The following is a 20,730-nucleotide window of genomic DNA, read 5'->3' as shown; positions in this document are numbered from 1 at the left end:
TGTTACCTGCTGGGGTCACTTGACAACCAGGAGCTTCACTGGAAGGCTGAGTGGTCTTAGTGAAACAGAACAGGACTGGGTGGTCCTTGTGTGGTCCCCCACCTCCACCTTGTCCTCTGTCTGCCTTTTGCCTGTGGGAAACTTTAGTCAAAGAATAAGTTTAACCAGAGAAGTGAGAAATGATGAAACAAAGAAAAACAGTCAAAGGAGACTAAATAATAATAATGTAGTCATTAAGCATAGTCAAGGACCTTTAGTTCGTTCTCAAGGGCTCTAGATAATATTCTGAGCCATATCCTGTGAGCTGTGTTATAGATACTAAAACACCAGGTGGAGAAGTTAACTACACGATGACTGGACTGTACGCAAGATACGAGCTGCCGCAATTCCGAGAATGGACCTCAAAGAAATAGAAACAAATGACCCTGGAACTGAAGATTAACTGTACCTAAAACAACCAAGATGATGCTGGTCAGACCACTGATGGCCAATCTGAAGGTAATACCAGAGATCACTGTGCTATTTCTGCATGTAATCCCTCCCCACAACTCTGTCTATAAAAACTCTGCCCCCTGCTTGTTGGGGAAGGGTGGGGGGGGGGGGGTAGTTGGCCTTTGTCTAGATACCTGACACCCTACAGCTCAAGTTCCCTGCATCTGAAATAAAGCAAACCTTCCTTTCTACCCATCTGGCCTGTTTATTGGCTTCTGAGGGGTGAGCAGCCAGCTTCCCCACCCTACTCCCCTTCCCCCGACACACACACACACACACACACACACACACACTCTTTCGGAAACATTAGAACTTGGAAAGACTTGCAGTGAAAATGAGTTCCTAGGGTCTCAGGATTCTGGGGGCCCAGGAAGGTTGTGGGATAGGCAGCTCATTGCTTTGCTTCTCCTCCCTGTCTCTCTGACCAAATCATTCCTGGGCATTGGTGGTGGTGATGTGGGTTTCTTTCGTTTTTCTACTTATCATCTATTTATCTTGCTAGGAATTTTATCACACACCATTTTGCCTTTATGGATGTCTTTTATTTTTGTTTTTATACACTAAGGAGATAATCGGGTCTTCATTTTTACATTGATTTGTTTCTATTTTGCTGTGACTTGTATAATACTTAGAAACAAAGAATGCATTTACATTTCATTTTCTTGAAATGAGGGATTTAGATTAAGCACATACCAGGGAAATTTTCACAAGGATATTTTCATTTAGTGAGTCAGCCATTTTAGATTACATCAAGCAACTCCTCCTTACCTATGCCAAGTCCTTTGCTATGCAGAGGGTTTAACACATTCTCAAGATGTGCTTGAGAAAAGGCTGAGGGCACTTTGTTTATGGAAATGTTTGGCAGCCTGTCTTATTTTCCCCATGGGGAAAAAATTACACCTTAAAAATGAACTGCATTAATATCTGTGAGTCCATACAGATGTAAATAAATGACTGAATAAGTAAATAAATGAGGGAGAAGAGATAAGTCCCTTGGTACAGAAAATTTCAAATAATTTATGTGCCTGCTTCACTCACAAGGAGATTGAACATACATTGAACATACATGTGAGCTGCACAAAGTGACTGCCTTCCAAAGAGCACAGTATAGAAAGTGACCTGGAGAAACCTGACCAACACTATCCCAGCCAGATGACCAAGGTCAAGGTCAACAGTGATAAGTCTTGTCTGTACCTACCTTTGGTCTGTACCTACCCTTGATATGATATTTTGAGAAGGAACACTTTACCTCTGTGGTCTTTATCCCCTTAACCCATAACCCTGGTCTGATAATGAGAAAATCGTCAACAAATCCCAATTGAGAGACTTTCTACAAAATATGTCACCAGTACTCCTCAAAACTGTCAAGGTCATCAAAAACAAGGAAAAGGAGAACCTGTCACAGCTAAGAGAAGCCTAAGGAGATTACGTTAAACACAATGCAGTACTTGGATGGGATCTTGGAAGAGGAAAACTAAGGAAACATCTGAATAAAATGTGTACTTTTGTTGATGATAATGTACCAGTGTTGGTTCATTAATTGTGACAAATATACCAGATTAATGTAAGATGTTAGTAACAGGGGAAACAGTGTAGAGTATCCAGAAACCCTCTGTATTATAGTCATAGTTTTTCTGTACATCTAAGTTGTTCTAAAAAGCAAAGTTCATTTAAAAAAAGAAGCAACCAAAGAGGGAATTCCCTGGCAATCCAGTGGTCAGGACTCTCACAGACAAGAGCATGGGTTTGATTCTTGGTTGGGGAACTAAGATCCTGCAAGCTGCGAAGTGTGACTAAAAATTAAACAAAAACAACAACAACAAGTGAACCATGCTGTAATTAGGAGAGAGGAAATTATTTTAAAACAATATTAGACAGATTTGTTACTGCTTAGATAATCATTAAAGCAAAACTTTCTGAAGGACTCTTACTTTGAAGTCACCTATTCCAATTAGTTTAACATCATCTTCTTTACAGAGAGTAAAGGATGTTTTGTGAGTTAATGAAAATATGATAAATACACATTTTAATGAATTAAATGAGTTCATGGTACTCCTCAAAGTGTCTTTTGTTTATCGTGCTGCAAATGTCCCCTTTGGATCCCTGTCAATTTATAAACTTTTTTTAATTGACCAAAGGATTTAAAGAAAAGAAATATGCCATTTTTGACTTCAAATATCTTTCCCATTTAACTCAGGTTTTTTTTTCTTTTCATTAAGTCTTTATTATTCTAATAAAAATGCTCACTGTGAGACAGTTTTTATTTTACAGTTCACTTAACTTTTCTTGGAATCGTTTTTGGTAACATTTCCCTTGCCATTTCCCTCCTTTTGAAAAAAAAAAAAAAAGTAACATCAATACATTCTTCCTTGTGATCTCTGAACTTTGATACTTCATGTACAAGATTGGAGGTTACCCCTAAATATTTCAGAAATTGAGAATTTCAGCAAATATTTGTTTTACAGTGTTTGAGAAGAAAAACACCTCCACTTTCAAATACCTAGTAAGCAGTCCACGTTGTTATTTGGATGAGTAGTTAAGAACATTTCCTGTTTCTTTTAGGTTTGGGGACAGAGGTGAGAAGACCAGGAGGAGAGCTCCCTAATGTTCTGCACAGACATCAGGAGATGAACTCAGGAAACATGGGAGAAACCCTCAACTCCAGCATCAAAAATTCCAGTATGACGCTTAGGTTGGGCTGAGATTGGGCCCCTAGGACTTCCTCCTCATGTGAACGGTGTGGGGGCCCTTCGGAGGACTTGCAGTCCATTTCCACAGCATTTATTGGCAACCGCCTGGCACCATATCCCTGGGACCTAAGTGGATTAAGACACAGGCGCTCCCCCTTCCTTGAGCGTGGGAACCAGTCAGCGGACGACAGGGAAAGTCGTACCCGACTCTGAAAGTCGCCAGGCCCCGACTCACATCGGTAGCCCTCGTCCAGGCTCCTGCCTTTGCTTCTACCGGGACCTCCCACCTCAAGTCCCCGCCCATCGACCTGAGGGAAGGAGGAGCCTCTCAGTGTTGACTGCTGGCCTGTCCGCTTCAGGCTTCTCACGTCGCTCCATTCCCACATTCCTCCTCTCGCTCCAGTGACGCCCACAGGTCACCAAGCGGCCCAGATGAGCCTCACTTGCGGCAGCCCCACGGCGGGGCTGCCATCGCTTCCAAACCCCATTTGTCCGGAGGGAACAAAGCAGGGCTGGGCTCTGTCGGGAGTCAGGGGGGCTCTTCCCTCCAGACTGGCCTGCCTTGTGGCCCGCGTCCCCAGCAGGAGAGTTTCCTTGACTGGAGGATCGCAGGGATCTGAGAAGAATAGCTCCCTCTTCCTCTGGAAGAAAACCACTAAAATTCCACTAACCCCCCCCCCCGCCCCCCCTGAAGCAAGGCATCCGTATGTAGATGTGTCTTCTCTCAGGTGGGACTGAGGCGCCCCCCAAGATGGCCGGTCGCGTCTCTGCGGGTGGCCGGTCTGCTCACGGCGCACGTGGGAGCGGGAGGGACGGGACACCTAGAGGGTGGTGCTGGGCCGGGAAGCTGTGGAAGGCCAGGGGCTCAGGGAAGCGCTTCAGTCATCAAGCAGAAGGAAAAAGCGTCCAGGGGGATGCCTGGAGACTGCGGGAAGGTGGAAGGTCTGAGGGTCTGTGGGCAGCTGGGGGTGGGGAGACGCGGGTGGGAGATCGCTCACGGAGAAGCAGCTTTGAAGATGGTCGCAGACGTGTGGGGCGGAAGGGCCCAAGGGGGCCCAAGGGACTGAGAGGCAGGGACTTGGCCGAGTGGTCCCCAGGGGTGGGAGTTCACCTACTGTGAGCCGGGCCGGAGACCTGGAGCGTGGTAGACGCAGGACGCCCTGTACCTGGGTGGGCGTGCCCTGCCCACCAGGGGCTGAAACTCAGCCCGCTGTCCACTGGAAGAGCCAGGTGCCCTGGCGTGGGGCTGTGTTCAGCCTGACCGAGGGCACCCCAGCACAGCCCTGGGTACATGACTGTGGTGAGGCTGGGTCAAGGGCTTAGTGGATGGCATGGACCTCAAGGAATAGGGAGCTTTTTACAAGAAGGCAGAGGGGAAATAGTGTGGAGTGGCGTAAGGAGGGAGGAGAATGAGGCCACCAGCTTTCTGACCCTATGACACGAGATTCTTCTGGTTAATAATGATAATAATGGCCAATACACCCAGAACTTACTGTATTCCAGGTACAGTGCTAGCTACTTTCTGTGAATATACCTCAGTTAATCCTCACAACAACCTGATGTGATTAGCTCAATTTCTCACTGAAGAAACCAAGGCACAGAGACTGGGTTACTTGCTCCAGCTCAAAGTGAAAGTGAAGTCAGTCAGTCATGTCAGACTCTTTCTGACCCTATGGACTGTAGCCCTGTAGCCCACCAGGGTCCTCTGTCCATGGGATTTTCCAGACAAGAGTACTGGAGTGGGTTGCCATTTTCTTCTTCAGGGGATCTTCCCAACCCAGGGATCGAACTCATGTCTTTCACATTGCAGGCAGACTCTTCACCCTCTGAACCAGGAGGGAATCCCGGGAATTAACCCCTAACTGTCTTTTTTTGATAATTTAAGAAGTCGATTTATTTAGAGGAAATAGACATTGCATAGACAGAACGCAGTCTCAGATGGAGTGAGAGGCCAAGGGAGAGACACGCTCCACAGACACAGTGTGGGCCGTGTCAGAGGTGAGAGTCCAGCCTCCACTGTCTTGACCCCAGACTTCACTCCCCTACCCATGAAACTAGCACATAAGGACTGCTTTCCTCCAAAAATCACTCACTAAACTAGTTTTATATCCTCCAGATTGACAAATGTTCATCCTAGCTTAAATCTACTCTAGTTTGACGATGAAAATAGGAATCCCAAACTAGACTTTATTTCTTTCGAGACAGAGAAGACCTCAGTTGAGTGTGTTTTTCTCATCTTCCAGCTTTGCTCGCTCGGCCCTTTGCTTCCTCCCTGCCTCCTCACACAAGCCCTTTGCAGAGCTCAGAGTGCAGCCTGCTCTACCTTCTGTATCTTGCCTTCATTACAGGATTAGCGCCCAAGTCTACAGGACTTCACAGGTGGCACAGTGTTAAAGAAACTGCCTGCCAACGTGGGAAACACAAGAGACGCGGGTTCCATCTTTGGATAGGGGAGAAATGGGAACCCACTCCAGTATTGTTGTCTGGAAAGTTCCATGGATGGAGAAGCTTGGTGGGCTACTGTCCATGGGGTTGCAAAGAATCAGACATGACAGAGCGCGCGCACACACACACACACACACACACACACACACACACACACACACACAGCCTGTAGTTTTGTCTAATTGGCTTTCCTGATGTAGAAGTTTCTCATTGAGGACTTCCCTGGTGGTCTAGTGGTTAAGAATCTGACTGCCAATGCAGGGGACACAGGTTTCATTCCTGGTCTGGTAAAATTCCACCATTAGAAGATTCCAATTCCAATTGGAATTTCAATTCCAATCATAGAAGATTCCACTTAAAAAAAAAAAAAAAAGAAGATTCCACTTAGTTGTCTCAGGGCAACTAAGCCTGTGCGCCACAACTCCTGAGCCCTTCGCCTAAAGCCCGTACTCCTCAATAAGAGAAGCCCCTGCAATGAGAAGCCTGTGCACCAGAACTAGACAGTAGCTAGAAAAAGCCTGAGTGCAGCAGCAAAGACTGAGAGCAGTCCAAAATAAGTAAATTAAAAATAAATTTAAAAAAGAGAAGTTTGTCACTGGGCTCTTTCCTCTAATTGTTTAAACACGTGAGCAGTATCCATACAGACAGGTAGATGGGAAGCAGAGCGGGCCGGGTAGGGCTGGTAGGAAGGAGCTGGGGGAGAGAGTGGAAGCTGAAATTCCAGCTGTTGGACTTGGTTCTGAAACCTCAGACCAGACACATTCAACAGTTATTGAGTGTGTACCATGTGCTCTCCTGGATGAGATGGAGAGGAATTCACCAAACCCAGTCCTTTCCCTCTGCACACATGTGTAGACAGTATTTTCCAGGTTTCCTCATAGTAAAATCATGGTTAAATAAGGTTTTATGCCTGAGTTTGGGCCATGGAATGTGGGTGGAAGTGATGTATAATTTTTCCTAGGCCCTGCCCATAAACACCCCCCATTCAAGCCTCCACTTTTTCTCTTCTCTGACCACCCCTCCCCTCACAATTTTAAGTTAGAAATGCCTGCCAGTGGAGCATAGTAAATTTTAGATAAATACTTGGTGATTCATGCATTTCACTTTGTGATTTCAAATGCTAACAACTTGGAAGAGCTCTGTTGGTTAGGTGTTGCTGAGACAATTAACAGGGAATTATCAGGGGCTTCCCAGGTAGCTCAGTGCTAAAGAATTCACTTGCCAATGATGGACACATGGGTTCGATCCCTAGTTCGGGAAGATCCCACCTTACAGAGGAGAAACTAACCCCCAACGTTACAACTATTGAGGCAGTGCTCTAGGGCCTGGGAACTCCCAACTACTGAGCCCACACATCCTGGAGCCCGTGCTCCACAAGAGAAACTACTGTCATGAGAAGGCTGAGCAGCTAGAGAGGAGCCCTTGCTCCCTGCAACTAGAATAAAGCCCATGAAGCAATGAAGACCCAGCACAGCCAAAATAAATAAATAGTAAATAAATAGCATTCCATTTCTATCAATACAGTTCCAAAACAGTTTATCATGAAGTCTTACTCTATCTTATTTCAAACATTTCTTCTGCGCTACGAGTAATATACTTGGTTACGTGACAGCAGAGCATTGTTCTCCCCATAAAACATTTTGCGGCACAGCAAAACCTTCTTGATTCTGTGACCTTATGCCATTTTTCCCCTTATGCTATAATTCTCAGGTCAATTATTGAAGTTACTTTTCTTTTGGATTTCAGAGAATGCATAAAGCTTGTGATACAGATAGTAATTAAACACTGTTATCTTGATATGACTTTTCTCAAGAAGTCCAGACATGTCAAGAGGAGGGTTACAAAATAAAAGGGGGGGGGGGTTACAAAATGAGATGAGAGCTGGAGAGACAACAGCTGAAGTCATACAGAATTCCTAAGTGTTTGGAAGCCTGGGTATCCACATTGATCTTATTTATAAGATATTCCCTTATTGTGGTGTGAGAGCAAAGGTCAGAATTCCTCTGTGCATCATTCAGCTCTCAGTGTCCTGGCTGTGAACAGGTTGAATGAGGATAACCATCAAATGAGGATAACTGTAACAAGAAGGGAAGAGTAAGAGACTCAGAATAAGATTGCTTGCATCTAGAGCAAAACATTATTCTTTTGAGAAAAGGAATTGCTTCACACCTTGTCCACTGTGATTGGCTCACCTCTTGGAGCTTGGTGGCCTTGTAGAGGCCATACCCAGTCTTCTGCTCACAAAGGGTTCTCTAGTGCGTGTGTGTTTTTCTAAATTGAAGTATAGATGATTTACAATGTTGTATTAAGTTCAGGTGTACAACAAAGTGATTTAGTTGTTTTCCATTATAGGTTATTGCAAGATATCGAATATGGTCACCTGTGTTTTACAGTAGGACTTTTTTGTTTATCCATTTTATATATAGTGAAGTGAAGTGAAGTCGCTCAGTTGTGTCCGACTCTTTGCGACTCCATGGACTGTAGCCCACCAGGCTCCTCTGTCCAGGGGATTCTCCAGGCAGAATACTGGAGTGGGTTGCCATTTCCTTCTCCAGCGGATCTTCCTGACCCAGAGATCGAACCCAGGTCTCCCGCATTGTAGACAGATGCTTTAACCTCTGAGCCACCAGGGAAGCCCCTTACATATAGTAGTGTGTATCTATTATTCCTAAGCTAATTTATCCCCCACCTCCCGTTTAGTAACCATAAGTTTGTTTTCTATGTGAGTCTGTATGGTAAACAAATTCGTGTTTAGATTCCACAGGTAAATGATATCATATGGTATTTGTCTTTCTCTGTCTGACTTACTTCACTTAGTATGATAATCTCTAAATCCATCCAGGCTGTTGCACATGGCATTATTTTGTGCTTTTTGATGGCTGAGTGAGGTGTGATTTCTGAGTGCAGGAGTTCCGTCTGACCAAGAGCAGACAGGTGGCATTCATCTCATTCTGCAGTAACCTGAAGCCTTCCCTTCATGCTCATCCCTACCACCATAGTTCTCTCCTGGGGTCATGCAGCAGCCTTGGGGTGACCAGCTATCCCTGTTGACCCCATGTAGGGGTAGAGAGGGAGGTTTCTGGAATGCCAAACTCCCAATGTTAAAACTGGGAAAATTCATGGGACTTCCCCAGCGGTCCATGGCTTAAGAATCCACCTCCCAATGCAGAGGATGCAGATTTGATCCCTAGTGGGGAACTAAGATCCCATATGCCACGGACCTACTGAGCACCACAACTAGAGAGAACCCCACAAACTGCATTGAAGAGTCCGCGTGTTCACAACTACGATGTGATGTAGTAAAAAATAAAATAATTAAAAAACAAAAATAAAATTGGGAAAGTTCTGGGCAAACAGGGATAATTTGGTTCCCCTGAGCAGCTTCCTATCTGATTTTCTTGCATTCTGCTAGTTTCCCCCTTGACCTGTTTTCCATAAAACAACTAGAAAGATCAGCAAATCTGGCCCTGTCACTTCCATGCTGGAAACCCTTGATGGCCTCCTAGAATCTTTAAAGCTAAGCGCCTTAACCAGGCATCCAAGGTCCTAATGGTTCTGCCCCTGCTGTCTCCCTGGCTTCCTTGCTCATCATTACCCTCGCCCCCGCCCCACTCTCCTGGCTCCAGTGAGCTGCAACTGTGAGTTCAGCCACACACTGGCTTCCGTACTCCCCAGGCCTTCACTCACACTGGACCCCTAACTGAACCCTCTTCCCCACCTTTTTGATTTGTCTGCCAATGTCTTGCTTTTGATGTTACCTCCCAGTCCAGTCTTCTTTGATTTACCCTATGTGAGTTCAGTGCCTTTGTCCTTAGGAAGATTTTTGGCTACTCATTACAGAGGCCTGTCTACTGTGGCTTAACGGGTGTCAACTAAAAAATATAGTCACAGCCTGAAAAAAACTAAGATCATGGCAAACAGATAGGGAAACAATGGGAACAGTGAGAGACTTTATTCTGGGGGGCTCCAAGATCACTGCAGATGGTGACTGTAGCCATGAAATTAAAAGACGCTTGCTCCTTGGAAGAAAAGCTATGACCAATCTAGGCAATAGCATATTAAAAAGCAGAGACATTAAAAAAAAAAAGGCAGAGATATTACTTTGCGACAAAGGTCCATCTAGTAAGAGCTATGGTTTTTCCAGCAGTCACGCACGGATGGGAGAGTTGAACTGTAAAGAAAGCTGAGTGCTGAAAAATTGAAGTTTTTTAACTGTGGTGTTGGAGAAGACTCTTGAGAATTCCTTGGATTGCGAGATCAAACCAGTCAATCTGAAAAGGAAACCAGGCCTGAATATTCATTGGGAGGACTGAAGCAGAAGCTAAAATTCCAATACTTTGCCCACCTGGTGCGAAGAACTGACTCATTGGAAAAGACCCTGATGATGGGAAAGACTGAAGTCAGGAGGAGAAGGGAATGACAGAGGATGAGATGATTGAATAACATCACCAAGACAATGGACAGGAGTTTGAATAAGCTCTGGGAGTTGGCGAAGGACAGGGAAGCCTGGCGTGCTGCAATCTATGGGGCTGCAAAGAGGTGGACATGACTGAGTGACTGAACTGAACTGAACTGAAAGTAGAGAGTTATTTTATTTAGTGGGAATATTTAGGACTCCAAGCCTGGGAGACAGCATCTCAATAGCTCTAAGAAACTGCTCCAAGGAGGCGGGGGTGGGGGTGCGGGGGGTGGAATTCAGGCTATATTCAAGTTTGCAACAAAGGGAACAGGCAGTCTGAACAGGAAAGATCAGATATCGAGTTAAATAATTTAGCATTCTAGGTCTGGGAAGAGACAAGCCTCTGGGCTCACTAAATTCTTTCCTTTCATATGCACCTAAACTATCTGGGGCCAATCCTGTTTCATTGTTCGACTTGCTTCTTGCATTCCTCCAGCTCCTCTGCGGGCCACTGTTGGGTGCGGCAGCGTCTACTGGGTGGGAACCCTCATTCACATCAGAAATCACTGACAGCTGTGACTTTCTTGTTGTTTAACATGGCAGCAGATACTTTGATTTCACCGTCCCTCCCCATTGGTAATAAATTCAACCGTATTTGGGAGACAGTTCATGACCACTTTTTTTTTTGGTCCCATGGCTCTGAGAGACTCATCCCAGATCAGGTGAAGGTCTTTATTGATAAATTGCTCCAGGTCTTAATTTCTTGATTAGGCCCATTGATAAATAATAAAAGATTCTCTGGATCCTCTATCTTCTAACCTAATAGGATCCAAGAGATATTTCCCTTGTTGCCTCTTCCTGTACTTACAACCATGCTATTACAATTATTCTACATTATAAATGTGATCTATTTCCTTAAGATGTTTACTTATCATTAATTTGGCTGGAGGCCTGGTTATACATTATGTAATACAAAAGACAACATTCTTATAAAATAAACAGATTGTAAGTAATACAGCTAATAATGTGATTAAAGTTACAAATAGGGATTTAAGCCATGAGCTTTCAAAACCAAACTGTTTTCCTAAAACATTACCCATTAGAGGATTCATCTGGTGTATAAACACAATATTCACAATATTCAAAATATTGAATTATAACACAGGTACCCCCTTGAGATATTCTAAGGATATACACATAATATGGGCCATACAATATTATAAGATGGCTTTTCTCATCATCAAGACCTCAGAATTTAGTAGACTAATATCCTGGTTGCTGAAGAAGTCCTTGGGCCTAGAAAAGAAAACAATGCATCTACCTGGGGCTTATCACTCCTGCTCAGGGGACTTATCATCCCCTGCCCAAAACCTCCCACCTGTTCAACTACAAATGCCATCTCAACTAAAGATTACCCAAAACATCCCGCCTGACTAACGTTTCCCTTATTGCTTCCACAAACCTCCCTTTAAATATGAAGCCTCCTGGATCCCTTTTGCCCTCATCCTGCTCCTTAGGCCGACCGTCGCCCCTCCTTGCCTGAATAAAGGTAACCTACCTCCCTTGAGGTCATCTCTCCTACTTTTCTGCCTCAGCCTGAAACCTTACATTCTTGGTGCCGAAACCCAGGAGAAGGCGAGGCACTGGTCTCTCTCTCCCTCTCATTGTTTCCCTTTTCCCGGAATCTGGGAATGGAGCACCCGCCGAACTCACTTTTTGCCAGGGCTCATAAGTTCCCTTCGGGGATGCCTAGTGCGTTATGAGCAGTGCAAGCCTTGTCCTAAGACTTTATTGTTGCTTTATGTGCCCCCAGGCCTCTGACTCTATTCCCTTTCTCTCTCTCTCTCTGTGACGACCTCCGGGACAGAGAACTTGCCATTCACAGCTCTACACGCAACACTCCACTCAAGCCGGCCCCTAGATTAAAGTAAGATCCGGACGGTGTTCTAGAGGCGCTCTAGAACCCAGTCCTCTCCGGGTCTCGGGGACCCCCGGCCTAAGGCCACTCTGTAAGCGCTGGTGGGGGATGCTCCACCTTGACACAGAGCTCTCTTCTCATAACTCCTACTGTGACTACAAGTGACTTGAACTCCCAATAGGAGCCTCTGCTTGCCTTTCAATTATGGGGTCTGGCCAATCTGTCCCAAAAGATTCCCCTCTGGCCTGTGTTCTCCAAAATCTCAAACCACTCTTACTCACTGAAGTCAAAGCTAACTGCTTAAAACAACTCTGTATACAGATCTGGCCTCAATACCAGCTGGACAATCAAGACCACTGGCCTGAGGTCGGCACATTTCACACTACCATACTTCAAAGTCTCACCAACTTCCTTAAATGGAATGGCAAGCGGTCGGAGGTCCCATACGCCCAAGCCTTTTGGGCCCTTCGGAGCAGGCCCTCCCTATGCCAGGCTTGCTCCACCCACGAGGTCCTTCTAAGCACCTTGCCTCTCAAGCCAAAGGACTGTTCTTCAACTAACCTCTGATCACGACCTTCTGCACCCCTGGAGTTCGACCCCGAGGACGAGCCCCCTCCCTACCTGCCACCCTGCCAAGCCTCTCCTTCCCCTCTCATCCAACTCACCTACTGGCTCCGAAACCTCTCCTGACTCCCCCTCTCCCCCTACCCCGCTACCCCATCTCCCTGACTCCCCATCCCCCCCTTCCCTCCCCCTGCCACATGGTCATGTCCCCAACACAGGTTTCCCCTGAGAGAGTTGGCAGGACCAGAGGGCCCCACCCGAGTCCATGTGCCATTTTCATTGTCAGACATGAGCCAGAGAGAAGTTAGGATCACTTTCTGAAAATCTTACCATATACAGAAAAGAATTCCTGAGACTCTCCCAGGCCTATAACCTCACGTGGAGTGATGTATATTATATCCTAAATGCCACTCTCACCCCAGTTGAAAAGACCATATCTGGCAAGGAGCGAAAGCCCATGCCGAGCCCTTACATAACCAAGACTGGGATAGCCCAGTTGCAGATGAGGCGGTGCCTCAGTTAGATCCCCACTGGACATCCCAACCTGGTGACCCAGGTATCAGGAGACTCATTCATGTGAGTATCTGCCTTCTAGAAGGAGTGCAGAAAAATACTCATATCCATTTCAATTATGATAAAGTCAGAGAAATCACCCAAGAGGTGGAAGAAAGTCCAGCCTTATTCTTGGCATGCCTCACAGAGGCAGTCCAGAAGTGTACCAACCTAGATATCACCACCCCTGCTGGGTCACTCCACCTCCATGTTCAATTCATCAGCCAGTCCACCCCTGATGCAAGCTTCGACAACTAGAGAAGGGCCCTGAGACCCCCCCCCCCCAAAGAGACCTAGAAGTAGCCTTCAATATGTTCAATAATAGAGAGGAGGAAGCTAAGAGAGAAAAAGACAGTGAAAGAAAAGCTAAATATGCCTTTTTGGTGGCAGCAATTAAGGGAAGAGATCAGCCCGGCCTAAGTCATCCCAGACTGGGTCTTAAGAAGCCCCCTCGATCCTGCTTCCGATGCAACCAGTCCGGACACTGGGCAAAGGCATGCCTGAACCCACGGCCCCCCACAAAAGTGTGCCCAACCTGTGGTCAATGGGGACACTGGAAGATGGACTGTCCATAGGGACGCCCTGGCACCCGCGGAGAGGTCCCCACCTCCCAGACCTGGAGAGTGGAATGTCCACAGGGACGCCCTGGTGCCCCTGGGGAGATCCCCACTTCTCCCCAGAACCCCAGCCCAACCCTATGAGAGTTGTTCCAATGACAGGGCCTGGGTTCCAGGCCCCCGGCCCATATTCCGGACATGAGTTCAGAACTTATGGTATACGGGGTAGTGGCCAGGGAAAAGACCTCCTTTGTAGTAGACATGTATGGATGTGAGAGTTGGGCTATAAAGAAAGCTGAGTACAGAAGAATTGATGCTTTTGAACTGTGGTGTTGGAGAAGACTCTTGAGAGTCCCTTGGACTGCAAGGAGATCCAACCAGTCCATCCTAAAGGAGATCAGTCCTGGGTGTTCATTGGAGGGACTGATGTTGAAGCTGAAACTCCAATACTTTGGACACCTGATGCAGAGAGCTGACTCATTTGAAAAGACCCTGATGCTGGGAAAGATTGAGTGCAGGAGGAGAAGGGGATGACAGAGGATGAGATGGTTGGATGGCATCACCGACACAATGGACATTAATTTGAGTAAACTCTGGGAGTTGGTGATGGACAGGGAGGCCTGGCATGCTGCGGTTCATGGGGTCACAAAGAGTTGGACATGACTGAGCAACTGAACTGAACTGAACTGAACTGATAGTAGACACTGGAGCCTCTTTCTCTCTCTTAACTTCCTACTCTGGCCCAACTCAAGACTCAGAACTCACAATCAAGGGGGTCTCTGGAGTTCCCTTAAGGACAAAAATCAGCCCTCCATTACTCAGTCAATTTAGAAAATTGACCCTCATTCCTCATAATGCCTCAGTACCCGATGGAACTCCTAGAGAGAGATTTGTTATCCAATTTGGGGGTCTTTATTACCGTACCCCTCCCCCATACAGTCTCTATATCCTGCATGCAGATGGCACCCGACAGTCCCTATCCCTCACCCCTGACCTTCCCTTGGATCTACCCACCTTAGACTCCCAAGTCTGGGACACTGATCACCCATCCATAGCCAAGCATCGTCCCCCAGTCCACATTACCCTAAAAGACACCTGGACTATAGTCAGCCAACAACAGTACTCTCTCACCCCAGAGGCCCAGTGGGACTGCAACCCACTTCATGGTATTAGATCTCAAAGATGCCTTTTCCACCATCCCCCTCCATCCCCTCTCCCAATCCCTTTTCACCTTCACCTGACAAGACCCCGAGACTCATGTTTCCCAACAACTAACATGGACAGTTCTCCCCCAGGGGTTCAGAGACAGCCCCCACTTTTTTGGACAGGCTTTACAAAAGGACCTCGGAGAAGGCAAAGGCACCCCACTCCAGTACTCTTGCCTGGAAAATCCCATGGACGGAGGAGCCTGGTAGGCTGCAGTCCATGGGATCTCGAAGAGTCGGACATGACTGAGCGACTTCACTTTCACTTTTATGCATTGGAGAAGGAAATGGCAACCCACTCCAGTGTTCTTGCCTGGAGAATCCCAGGGATGGGGTCGCACAGAGTCTGACACGACTGAAGTGACTTAGCAGTACAAAAGGACCGACAGACACTCGACCTAGCCCCGAGTCATCTCCTCCAGCATGTAGATGACTTCCTCCTTTGTAGCCCAACCCAAAACTCTGCCTCCAACATACTGGCAAACTCCTTGGGGCCCTGGGACCCTGGGGTTATCGACTGTCCCAATCTGAGGCTCAAGTAGTACAGATAAACATCACCTACCTGGGGCTCTCCATATCCCACCAACAAAGAATTATTCCCCCAGATAGAATCCAGGCCTTAATTAACTTCCAAAAACAAAAAGGGAAGTCCTGTCTATCCTTGACCTCCTAAACTTTTTCCATATCTGGATCCCTAACTTCTCCCTCATTGCAAAGTCATTCTATGTGGCAACTAAAGGATGTCTGGATGAGCCCCTTTTAACCCCTCCTCGCTGGCCAATCCTATTCGCCAGCTCACCCAGAGCCTCCCCCAAGTGCCAGATCACACCAGACCATTCTTTCTCTTTGCACATTCCAACCAAGGACAGGCCCTGGGACTTCTATGTCAGCGGGCTGGAGACACCTGGGCTCCCATAGCCTATCTATCAAAACAGCTGGACATGGTGACCAAGGGGTGGCCTCCCTGCATTCAGGCCATGGCTATCACAGCCCTTGTACCCGAAAGAAATAAACTCTCTAGGCATACCCCTTTAACAGTCTGTTCTCCACACACCTTCTGAAACTTATTATCACATCAGGCATTCCTCTCCCTTCTTCCTTCCAAGGTACAGGTCCTACATGCCTTTCTCCTCGACCCTCAGCTCTCTTTCTCCCCCTACTCTTCTCTTAACCCCACCAGTTTATTACCCACGTCCTCTACAACAGACCCCCTCCTACATAGCTGCAGCCTAACAGTAGATCTTATCCAAAACCCCTTCCAACGTTTAACAGATCAGCCCATCCTAGACCCAGACACCCCACACTGGTTCATTGATGGCAGTTCTCAAAAATCCTCACCCTTCGTGGTAGGATATGCCATCATCCAGGGGGACCTTCGTCACAATCATGGGGCCCAGACAATTGAAGCTTCACCTCTGCCACCTCACACCACCTCCCAACAGGAAGAACTGATAGTGTTGTAGCCACGCCTTCAGGGAAACAAACTCACTCAGAAGGACAGCGCAGATAGTGGAGTGCAGTTTATTACACTGGCGGGCCCAAGGCAGAGTCTCCTCTTAGCCAAGGACCCTGACCAGTTTTTGTGAAAACCTTATATACTCTAAGTGTATGTGCTTAAACCCACCTCCCCAAATTCTCTGAAACTAGTCTGAACAAAGGAAAAGAAAGATACAATCAAAGTTCACCCGTGATTCATCTGCCTTAAGCCTAGGTAGTTAACAGTGGACAATTATCAATAGGCCTGTGGTCATACCGCAATAAACATAATAGAATTTATGATTCTCTTCGGTTATACAGATAATTAGGGTATTCTTTTAGGTGACAGAGTCTAGGTACGAGCACTGGGGCTCTTCCATCTTGGGGGTCTGGTTTTCCAGTTGGTATGCTGTTTCCATAGGTACTGGGCATATAGCTCAAAGTCCACAGTCCGGGCCAAGATAGAGTCTTGCTTTCAATGAAGCCTGTTCTGTTTCCTCCTTGAAGGTTATTGATATTTCTCCCGGCAATCTTGATTCCAGTTTGTGCCTCATCCAGCCCATCGTTTCTCATCATCTACTCTACATATAACTCTACTCTGCATTGTAGGCAGACACTTAACCACCTGAGCCACCAGGGAAGTCTGGTGAGTTCATTTAAGAGTTAAGTAAACTTAAATCTTTCCCTTCTGCCTGCAATGCGGGAGACCCTGGTTCGATCCCTGGGTCGGGAAGATCCCCTGGAGAAGGAAATGGCAACCCACTCCAGTATTCTTGCCTGGAGAATCCTATGGACAGAGGAGCCTGGTAGGTTATAGTCCATGGGGTCACAGAGTTGGACACGGCTGAGCGACTGAACTGAACTGAACTGAATTGATCAACTTAATATTGAATATTTCCCAGTTCACGAGACCCTGAAAGTCATTTCGGCCAGTTTTCTTTAAATGTAATTGCTTTTTATTAAAATTAAATAGAGCTCTTTGTAACTCCAATGCTAAAAATACCTTTTAGAAGTAGAGCTATCTCATATGTATAATGTGTACAACACAGACGTAAACAAGCTAGAGATCTCATGTCTTTATTAAAAGCTGAGATATGAACTAGGTATTACAATATTAATATAAACTTACTAGCTGACAAACAGTTGGAATACCTTAAAGTTGCTTGCTCAGATGATTAAGGCTTACTATCTATAAAGTTTGACCGTGGGAATCTTTTAAGCAGTTGATTTAAAACTGCCACTTTTTTTTTTCTTGGTTTTGCCTTCTTAATTGGGCTTAGTCTAGGTCCTAGTGATCTGTATTCACATTCTGATTTAGACATTTGCAAGACAAAGGCAGTTTAGTTTTTCTTTTTTTTTTTTGAGTTTAGTTTTTCAAAGAATGGTTTTATCAGCTAAACTAAATAAAACCAGTGGCAAGATTTTTATCAAACTGAAATGCACTTACAAAGTTCTGGTTTCTAACTTTAGAGTTTTAATCTGTCACATCTTTAAAGGTTTGTACGAGGCATTTAGCACGTACAAATTTTCTGAGTTTATAAATTAAGCCAAGGCAAAAATCGTAATTTTTTGTATTTATTAGCTCTTACATGTTAAGTTTCCAGTTTACTTATTTTGTATGAATCAGGTGACTGTTGGTTTCCTGGGTACGTTTAGTTAATATTTCCATAGTGGTAATCTATATGCCTTGTTTATCCCAGTGAAAGTGAAAGTCACTCAGTTGCGTCCGACACTTTGTTACCCCATGGACTGAATTCTCCAGGCCAGAATACTGGAATGGATAGCTTTTCCCTTCTCCAGGGGATCTTTCCAAACCAGGGATCGAACCCAGGTCTCCCGCCTTGCTGGCGGATTCTTTACCAGCTAAGCCACCAGGGAGTGTTTATCCCAAAATGTAAGTAAATAAGAACTGTCACCACCTAACATAAAGCCAATTTAATTGTGCCAATTTAAATGTACCAATTTATATACCTTAATCTAGATTCCAGCAAATTTTGTATCATTAGCTTTCATAATGATCCAATCAACAAGCTTTGGTCTTAGGGGAGAGTTTAGAAGGCCTTTGCTTTTTGTTCCCTGTCTATTTTACCTACTTTTATATAAGAGGCTCTGGGATCCCGAGTTGGGTGGAGATGAGAAAGTCAGGCCCTTAGCCCGACTGGCCCCAGATAACTTGTCAGCAACAAATTGGCTCTTACCAAGAGCATCAACAACAACGACAACAACAAAGGCATCTGCCCTGTACCTCCGGAGAACCCTGCGTTGCTGACCTTCAACAAGCCCTGAGGGAGTTCAGGCTGGAGTGAGGCAATCTGTGCTCCAGGGAATCTGGTGGGAAATAATAGACGTTTTTTTCTTTTTTTCCAGTTTTTTGTTGATATTCTTTTCTGTTGTTGTTGATATTCTTTTTTTTTCTTTATTGTTGATATTCTTTATTGCTCATTTTAGCATCTGTAAGGCCCATTGAGAAGGCTTCAATGAAGCTTCCTAAACCAGTTTTTCTCATTCAAATAAGCTCTTAGGTTAATTTGACTTTTGCTTTATGCTATGCTAAAGTTACTTCAGTCGCGTCCAACTCTCCACGACCTCCCAGACTGCAGCCCACCAGGCTCCTATGTCCATGGGATTCTCCAGGCAAGAAAACTGGAGTGGGTTGCCATTTCCTTCTCCTTTGCTTTATAGGTACCAACAAAACAATTGTTTATAGTGAATAGCTATTATTTTAATCAGGTAAAAAAATTTTTTCTTTTTAAAAAAGGAGTTACCACAATGAATTTAAAAATTATTTGGATGGTTATTTAGAATGGAACAAGTAAAATAGACATGTATGTGATTAAAACAAGATTTAATATTACTATACTACCTAAAGTGGGCTTCCCTCACAGCTCAGTCAGTAAAGAATCTGCCCACAATGCAGATTCTAACTGCATACCCATTGAAGAGTCTCTTCAATATTTAGGGTGAGATTTATTTTCTCTTTATTTATTTATTTTAGTTAGGTACTTGCAAGTATGAGCTCCGTTTCTTATGTCTTTCTACAACGGAGTCACCTTGCTGTCTTTTGACTGAGCCCCAGGTCAGGTCAGTTCAGTTCAGTTCAGTTCAGTTCAGTCGCTCAGTCGTGTCCAACTCTTTGCGACCCCATAGACTGCAGCACGCCAGGTCTCCCTGCCCATCACCAACTCCTGGAGTTTACTCAAACTCCTGTCCATTGAATTGATGATGCCTTTCAACCATCTCATCCTCTGTCATCCCCTTCTCCTGCCTTCGATCTTTCCCAGAATCAGGGTCTTTTCCAATGAGCCAATTCTTCACATCATGTGGCCAGAATATTGGAGTTTCAGCTTCAGCATCAGTCCTTCCAATGAATTTTCAGGACTGATTTCCTTTAGGATGGACTGGTTGGATCTCCTTGCAGTCCAAAGGACTCTCAAGAGTCTTGTCCAACACCACAGTTCAAAAACATCAATTCTTCTGCCCTCAGCCTTTTTTATGGTCCAACTTTCCCATCCAATACATGACTACTGAAAAAAACATAACTTGACCAGATGAACCTTTGCTGGCAAAGTAATGTCTCTGCTTTTTAATACACTGTCTAGGTTTGCCATAGCTTTTCTTCCAAGGAGTAAGTGTCTTTTAATTTCATGGCTGCAGTCACCATCTGCAATGATTTTGGAGCCTAAGAAAATAAAGTCTGACACTGTTTCTATTGTTTCCCCATCTATTTGCAATAAAATGATGGGACCGGATGCCATGACCTTAGTTTTTTTCTCTCAGTCAAGATGAATGCCAACTAGGAGGAGTCTGGGAGGTTGGTAGGACATATGGACTGCCATTGTGGAATCCAGAGTCACAGAACACACCTGGGAGGACACTCAAGACAGTGGAGTACAGTTTATTACACCAGCGGGCCCAAGGGGAATCAGGTCCCAACAAGGACCCTGACGTTTCTGAGAGGCTGAGTTTTATACCCCCACTACATGACTGGTTACATGTTAGCAACCTCTTTGTTGTATATGATTGAGTTTTACAACAAGTAGGTTCTAGGAGAATAAACAATTAAGGTTAAAAAGTGGGGAATAAAGCACCTAAACCCAAGAACTGCTGTTTCTTGTAGCAGTGGTTTAAACAGAGGTGCAAACAGCAAATATTACCTCGTCGCCTTTCTGGAGCTGCAGCCGTGCCCCTCAAAGTGAATTTGGAGGTTCTACACACTTGGTAGCCAGTGCCTGCTGGGACCAGATGCTGTGTCTATTTGGTCCCTGAGTGCCCTCCTTCCCCACCCATGATGGGAAAATGTGTACATTCACCCTGCCCCCTCCTGATCTCTGCAGACCGAGCCCGGCACCGAGCCCGGGCCCACTCAATCCAGATCATGAAGGTGGAGGAGATCGCAGCCAGCAAGTGCCGCCGACCAGCGGTCAAGCAGTTC

At 45.6% G+C, this 20,730-nt stretch overlaps 1 non-coding gene across 1 annotated transcript; it reads left to right on the top strand.

Annotated features, from left to right (window-relative positions):
• Positions 1-20,379: 20,379 nt before the first annotated feature.
• On the top strand, positions 20,380-20,513 carry LOC136145304 (small nucleolar RNA SNORA68). Its single transcript, XR_010658747.1, has one exon. It is a non-coding gene; the product is annotated as a small nucleolar RNA SNORA68 (small nucleolar RNA).
• The last annotated feature ends 217 nt before the right edge of the window (positions 20,514-20,730 follow it).

The sequence above is a fragment of the Muntiacus reevesi genome, chromosome 12 (genome assembly GCF_963930625.1).
Source record: "Muntiacus reevesi chromosome 12, mMunRee1.1, whole genome shotgun sequence".
In the NCBI taxonomy this organism is placed as follows: domain Eukaryota; kingdom Metazoa; phylum Chordata; class Mammalia; order Artiodactyla; family Cervidae; genus Muntiacus; species Muntiacus reevesi.
This window is presented reverse-complemented; position numbering and strand designations above follow the sequence as displayed.